We start from the raw sequence: 8,617 nt of genomic DNA on the forward strand, positions 1-8,617 counted from the left end.
AAATTTAAGAAAATAAAAAAGAAATATTGGAAATCCATTTTAAATTTTTAAAATTTTTTTTCCGATTTTGACATCATGCTTTCCACCCCCATGTTCTTCCAAATCCTTTCTACCTCACTACCCACCATACTTCATGATTCATGTTCTTACTGTCTCCAAACCACTTCCACAAAACAAACAAAACAACAACAAAAATAAAACAAGAAAAACAATAAGACAAAAATTCAGAAAGCATTGAACATGTAGAAATAAAACTCGTGCCCAACTTGAAGCTTGACCCCTATTGACTAATGTTCATGGCACTAAAATGTACTTTGCATTGGAGGGGGAAACTAATCATCAATGTTACCATATCACTAGGTTTAAAACCTGTAACCCTTTTCTGTCCTGGGCCTCCTGGTGGAGCAGACCATTAGCTTGTCTGCTCCTTTGCAGACACCACAGTCTGAAGGCCTCCCAGGATATCTGCTGTCTGAGAGCAACAGGTAAGGGATCCTTCCAAACAAGCTCAGCATCTGTGGACCTCAGCTAACTCAGGCCCCATACCCCCTCTCCCCTGCTTGAACTACAACCCCTTACCTGGGCCTGCACTTCCCACTGGGGCAGATCATCAGCTTGTATGTTCCTTTGCAAACTTCACAGTCTGAAAGCCTCCCAGGAGATCTGCTGCATAAGGGCAACAAGTAAGGGAACCTTCCAAACCACCACAACATCCATGAACCCCGAGGAACCCAGATAACTCAGGACCCATCCCTCCTCTCCCCTTCTTGAACTACAACTTCTTACCTGGGCCTGAACCTTCTACTGGGGCAGATATTTAGCTTGTCTGCTCCTCTAAAGACCCAAGTCTGAGGGCCTCCCAGGAGATTAGCTATGACTAGGGCAACAGATCACCAGCATGTATACCCCTCTGAAGAAGACCTTACAGTCAAAATCCTACCAGGAGGTCTACTACCACCAGGGCCATAGGCCTCCCAAGAGATCTGAAGCAGCCCAGGGATACAGGAGTCAGATATATACTCAGGCCAGCTAACACCAGCGATAACCAGATGTCAAAAGCCAAGCCTAAGACCATAACCAACAGAAGCCAATATACTTTGGATATACATCAGAACCCAGTTCTCCCACCACAGCAACCTCTGATACCCCAACACACAAAACAGGATGCTGACCAGAAATTCTATCTCATGAAGATAATATAGTCACTTAAGGAGAATATAAATAACTCACTGAAAGAAATACAGGAAAACACAGGTAAACAGGTAGTAGCCCTTAAAGAGGAAGCAAATAAATCTCTTAAAGAAATACAGGAAAACACAATCAAACAGGTGAAGAAATTGAACAAGGTCCAACACCTAAAAGTTGAAGTAGAAACAATAAAGAAAACACAAATAGAGGTAACCCTGGAAATGGAAAACCTAGGAAAGAGGTCAGGAACTACATATGCAAGCATCAACAACAGAACACAAGGGATAGAAGACAGAATCTCAGGCATAGAAGATACGTTAGAAGAAATTGACACAACAATCAAAGAAAATTCAAAACAGAAAAAACTCCTAACCAAACACATCCAGGAAATCCAGAACACAATGAAAAGATCAAAGCTAAGAATTATAGGAATAGAAAAGAGCAAAGATTCCCATATCGAAGGACCCAAAAATCCCTTCAACAAAATCATAGAAGAAATTTTCCTTAGCCTAAAGAAAGAGATGTACATAAATGTATAAGAAACCTATAGAACACCAAATAGATTGGACCAGAAAAGAAAGTCCTCTTGTCACATAATAATCAAAACACTAAATGCACAGAACAAAAAAAGAGTATTAAAAGCTGTAAGGGAAAAAGACCAAGTAACATAAAAAGGCAAACTCATCAGAATTACACGAAACTTCTCATCAAAGACCCTAAAAGCCAGAAGAGACTGGACAGAGGTCATACAGACCCTAAGAAAACACAAATGCCAGACCAGTCTATTATAACCTGCAAAACCCTCAACCATCATATGGGGAGAAACCAAAATATTCCAGGACAAAACCAAATTCAAACAATATCTATATATCAATCCAACCCTACAGAGGATTCTAGAATGAGAACTCTAACACAAAGAAGGTACCTACACCAAAGAAAAATCAAGATATTAAACATTTTACAACAAAGCCAAAAGGAGACATAAAATGACATAAGCTAACAGACTGGATATACAAACAGGGTCCAGTATGTTGCTGCATACAAGAAACACACCACAAGAGTAAAAGGCTGGAAAAAATCTTCCAAGCAAATGGTCCCAAGAAACAAGCAGGAGTTGCCACCCTAATATCCAATAAAATAGACTTTCTACCAACAGTTATCAAGCAAGATGAGGAAGGACACTTCATATCCATCAAAGGAAAGATCCACCAAGAGAAAGTCTCAATTCTAAACATCTATGCCCTAAATGCAAGAGTACCCACATTCAGAAAAGGAAGTTTTCTAAAGCTCAAAACACCCATTGAATCCCACATAACAGTAGTGGGAGACTTCAACACCCCAGTCTCACCAACGCACAGCTCATTGAAACAGAAACTAAACAGAGACACAGGGAAAGTAATAGAGATTATGAACCAAATGGATTTAACAGATATCTACAGAACATTTTATCCTAATACAAAAGAATATATGTTCATCTCAGCACCTCATGGTAATTTCTCCAAACTTAACTATATAATTGGTCACAAAACAAGACTCAACAGATACAAGAAGATTGAAATAATTCCATCCATCCTGTCAGATCACCACAGACTAAGGCTAGACTTTAATAACAACAAAACAACAGAAAAACCACATACCCATGGAAACTGAAAAGCTCTATACTCAATGATAACATGGTCAGGGAAGAAATAAAGAAAGAAATTAAAGACTCTGGAATTCAATGAAAATGAAAACACAGCATACCCAAACTTATGGGACACAATGAAAGCAGTGCTAAGAGGAAAATTCACAGTAAGTGTCTTGGTAAAGAAATTGGTGAGATACTACACTAGCAACTTAACAGCACACCTGAGAGCTCTAGAATAAAAAGAAGCAAATATATCTAAGAGGAATAGAGGGCAGGAAATAGTCAAACTCAGAACTGATATCAATCAAATAGAAACAAAGAGAACTATACAAAGAATCAACAAAACCAAAACTATTATTCACCATGATCAAGTAGGCTTTATCCCAGGGATGGTACAATATATGGAAATCCATCAATGTAATCCATTATATAAACAAACTCAAAGTAAACAGAACACTGAAAAATCCTTTGACAAAATACAACACTCCTTCATGTTAAAAGTATTGGAGAGATCAGGAATTCAAAGTCTATACCTGAACACAATAAAAGCAATATACAGTAAACCAATAGCCAACATCAAACTAAATGGAGAAAAATTTGAAGCAATCCCACTAATATCACTGTCAAGACAAATTTCCCACTCTCTGCATATCTATTCCATATAGTACTCAAAGTTCTAGCTAGAGCAGTAAGATAACAAAAGGAGATCAAGGGGATACAAATTGGCAAAGAAAACGTTAAGGTATCACTATTTATAGATAATATGATAGTATACATAAGCAACCCCCAAAATTCTACCAGAGAGTTTCTATACCTGATAAACAACTTCATCAAAATGGCTAGATATAAAATTAACTCAAATAAATCAGTAGTCTTCCTTTATACAAGTGATAAATGGGCTGAGAAAGAAATTAGAGAAATGACACCCTTTATAACAGTCAAAAATAATATGAAATATCTTGGAAGTAACTTTAACCAAACAAGTGAAAAAAATCTATATGAAAAGAACTTTAAGTCTCTGAAGAAAGAAATCAAAGAAGACCTCAGAAAATGGAGAGATCTGTGCTCATGGGTTGGTAGAAGTGTGGGAGGGAGAAATGGGAGGAAAGGACAAAGGCTGGATTGTAAAGAAATAAAAATAATAAATAAATAAATAAGTAAATAAATAGTTTGAAGAGACTTGAGAAAACATTACTTTTTAATTTTTAAATAAGACACAACAGAAGGAAATCAATATTTTATATAGCTTGCAAATTTTAACAGACCAATAAAGTCATATTATAAACAAAAAACTGTCTACAAAGATTTGCCATATTCTTGAGTGCCCATTTTAAACCATTTTGTCTTCTCATGGAGCCTCCACACCATGTGGCTGATCTTTTATATTACTATGATATCACTAAAGAATTCAGAAGAAAAAATTTGTTACTCCTAGAACTGAATTAAACTAAATACATAAAATATATAAATGTATAAGACATAATAAAAATAATACCAAGACTAAAGAAGTTACTCAGAGTGAACAGCCAACACAGAACTCTGATTTTAATAACTTGATATTATTGATATCTTAAATTTATGCTTCTCAGTTACTAGCTAACCTTTGTTTTTTCAAAGTATTTAGCTGTTTCAACTAAAGGTGCTCTTATGCATTTCTTCCTCAATAATTTCAAATGCCACCATACATGTCTGAAATGTTTCCATATGCACTGCACTTGCTGTACTTCCTTCATTACAATTTAACTGTTGTTTCAGCTATAATTGCTATTTTAAAATTTTCTTGGTCACTGATAGTCTTAAAGTTTATAGAATGTCAAATTTATTTTTTAATAAAATTTAAAGGCAGTTCAATTATTTTTATAAGTTATTTTGCAACTCGGATCCAAGCATATTGCTTTTTTCTGGTGTGTGTGTGTCTTTCTCTTTCTCGTGTGTGTGTGTGTGTGTGTGTGTGTATGTGTGTGAGTATGTCTTTCATGTGTATGTAGATGTGTCTCTCTCTGCATCTCTCTCTCTCTCTCTCTCTCTCTCTCTCTCTCTCTGTTCACTCACATACATGTAGTTTTGTACTGTTATAGCGATCTTACTGTACCAGCCTTAGATTCATGGACAATCAGTGACAATATGTACATGATGTGGTTCACATTTCTAGTTTTGCTTTACTTGGTTTAGTTTTGGAGGGTGAAATCAGACAGGGAAGAAGAAATACTTAAAGCATAAAAGGAGTGTGTTGTATAATGTTAAACATGATGAGTCAAATACAAAAGAAGTTTGGTGATGTCTTTGGGTTTGGGGGCATGCTACTGAAGTTGGTAACTTCTTTATCAAGTTATCATTTAAAAGGATATAAAATGAGATGTAGGAAGAGGTGAAGAACAGACAAAGGGATAAAATTGGCTAAAAGAACAGGTCTTAAAACAGGAGGATTATGGCGTGTATGTTCGGCACCAAGAAGAACAGTACAATGGATTTAGATTCAACAAATTTGGACAAAGTTTTGGGTGTGAGAGAAAAGAAGGCAGATACTGTGTTACAGATGGGTGTGTGATTTGAATGCAGTTAGGGAAGTGGAGTCTGTACATGACTGTTTTGTTCTAAATGTAATTATGTACAACATCAATGAATGAGTCTCAGAATGTGGATGATAATTTGTTGAAAAATAATTTGAAAAGTTTGAGAAATATAATGGTATATGTTGTTTTGATAAAGAAGGCAAGGTACTGTAAAAACATTTAGGTTTATATATAAGTCACATGTGCTCATGTTCACATTTCTGAAGCTTTTAAAGATGTAGAGTATAAGATTAAATATCTTTCTAAATGATGAAGAGAAGAAAGATAGCAGAATGGAGGAGACAGCATTGTATATAGTGTTCTAGCTGCATGTATGCCTGCAGACCACAAGGGTGCACCAGACTTCATTATAGATGCTTATGAGCCACCATGTGGTTGGAGTGAATTGAACTCAGGACCTCTGGAAAGGCAGCTCAACTCTTAACCTCTCAGCCATCTCTCCAGCCCGAAGAGGAGGCAGCCTGTGAAAGCTAGTTGTACCCTTGCTCAGTAGGTAATTCAGCTGAGACAAAATAAAGAAGGGAGAATGAGAAATAAAAGTGAAATGGAAAGGCTATTAAAAGTAAAAACCTAAGTGGGTAACACAAAAAACATAAAGCTTCATCACTTTTATACACCATTCTGGCTAAGATAATCTAGATGGAGAAAGAAAAATGTCTCGTGTGTTCATTCATTCATGGATGTTAACTCCGAGTCTTTAGAAATGTGTATTTCCTTCAAGATGCCCACACAGGTCAGTTGTGGGGCCATGTGAGCAATGCAACATTCAAGGGAGAGAGAGGGATATGGGTGGGGGGAGGGAATAACAAAACAGCAGTGGTTAAATGTGGTAGAAAAAAGAGGGTGGAGGAGAAAGTGAGAAGAGATAACTAACACTGAAGCCATAATAAAAAATCATGAGAACCTACTACTGAAGAAATACCCTAAAATACAAGCATATACATATATTAAAAATCTTAGCAGGAGTTATCCCATAATGGAACAACTAAGAGTTTTTTCTTAAACTCTATGATCTGTCTAGCCAGAGACTGTTGGTCCCAATACCTGTGCCAGATATTAAATACTTTCTATTAGACATCAGAGGTGAACAAATTAAAGCGCCCAATGCTAGGAATGGATTGACTCAATTGAAGTTCTTGGCCAGTAAAGTTCCACAGACCTGCAAATATTGCTTGTTATTGCCATGGCTCTAAGTTACTCCCACTGAATGTGATAATGGTAACAATTGATTACTAAAGATACCACATGCTGGGACACCTAACAGCAGAAGCAGTGGCCATATCTGACTCTGTTACCTGCCTTTGGATCTCTTTCCCCTAACTGGGCTACCTTGCCTAGCCACAATGGAAGAAGATGCATCTAGTCCAACGACAACATGATATGCCAAGGTGGGTTGATATCTATGTGAGTCCTCCCTTATTCTAAGCCATTTCTAAGGAGAAAGGTAGGATGGAATAATGGCAGGGAAGTGAAGTGAAAGGGAGGTATTAGGAGGAGTAGAGGGAGAGGAAGATGTGATCAGGATGTAAAGTAAAAATAAATAATTAGAAATAAACTAATCAATTAATAAATAAAAGACACCACATGCTTGGACTATAGTATATGGAGATACCATACTGGTATTGGTGTGGAAGCTTTATTGCCTAGCTTTATTACTGACAGAATGGTGAAAAAGAAGGAAAGGAATTATCAGCCTAATCCTGTGTTAGATTTTGTGAGCCATGATAATGACCCACCTGGTATGATGTGCCCACTTGTGTAATAGTGGTGTGAAAGTCATGGGAATAAGCAGGAACTTTTAGGTTGGATTTAATTTTCACTCCACAAAATTCATCACATATCTGGAAGAGTTATTGGGACCAAGAATCTGTATCTAGAAGAAAAGAAACTTCTCTGATGAGTCTAGAGAGATGCACAGGTCTATGTATGGAAGGATAAGTCATTTTAATGGTTCAAAACTCTCTTCAACAGAATAATAGTAGTAGGTTCCCTCATATATCCCATGAGCTGACCCATAATTTTTCAAGGTACAGAGAATAGGATACTATGAAATAATTAACTCTAAGTGGGACATCTGTATCACACCTCTTCCACCAAAGAATCAAGCATAATTATGGAACTGTAGGTAGAAAAAATGTAGAAAGTAGAGGTGGTGGATAATTATAAAGAAAAAATGCTTTCCAGAAACAACAGAACAGTTGTATATATGAACTGACAGTAGTTATAACAGCATGCACAAGACCTGTGAAAGACCAAACCAGATAAAATCTGAGCAATGAGAGTGGTCATTTTTAATAGCAACAAAACAGCTAGTTATTTTACAAAAGCATCCAATGTAAAATCAAATCCTATCACTTACAACTTCAATGAAATTTTGGCTTTAAGACTGTTAAAATTTATGATTTAACCACCATATTTGAAATAATGAAATATTTTTTCAATGAAAGTCTTTATATATATTGTATAATCAGCTCTCACAACAATGGTATAAAATAGATGTTTTATTACAAAGAATTTATAACTTAAAAACATTGTTCAGAAAGGCTATGTACATATTCTAAGCTATACAAAAAAGGACATTGAATTTCAATGCCTGTACTCTGACAGCAGACATGAATCTCCTTTTCATTGCTGCATAAAGTCACCTTACAATAAGGAGGAAAACATCTTATTGTGGAGAAACGTTTTATGTGGAAATAACTCACTGAGATATTTCGTTGTCTGAATACTAAATGAACTGATTCACTTAAATACACATAGAGGTTCTTTCTGGGTAATTATTTCATAAAATATCTCATAGAGGAAAGGTCAAAAAGTACTTACTAAGGATTGCTTCATTCTGATACTTTTAAATTAACAGACACATTTTTTTTTACTGGATTGATTTGTCCAGGATGATTGTATGCATAGCTGAAATCTGATGTTAAGGGGAGAGTAAGTTTAGAGGGTATCTCTGTTTTGATCAATACAGATCAATATAGAGTCAGATTGATACAGATCAATACAAAGAACTAACTAGTTAGTTCATATTGTTGTTTATCCTAAGGGGCTGCAAACCCTTCCGCTCCTTGGGTCCTTTCTCTAGCTCCTTCACTGGGGACCTTATGCTCAGGCCAATGGATAGTTGTGAGTCTCTACTTTTGTATTTATCAGGCACTGTCAGAGTCTATGCCAGGGCCAAGAAGTGGGAGAGAGTGGGTTGGTGAGCAGGGGGAGTGGGGAGGAAACA

This window comes from Mastomys coucha, unplaced genomic scaffold (assembly GCF_008632895.1).
Source record: "Mastomys coucha isolate ucsf_1 unplaced genomic scaffold, UCSF_Mcou_1 pScaffold21, whole genome shotgun sequence".
In the NCBI taxonomy this organism is placed as follows: domain Eukaryota; kingdom Metazoa; phylum Chordata; class Mammalia; order Rodentia; family Muridae; genus Mastomys; species Mastomys coucha.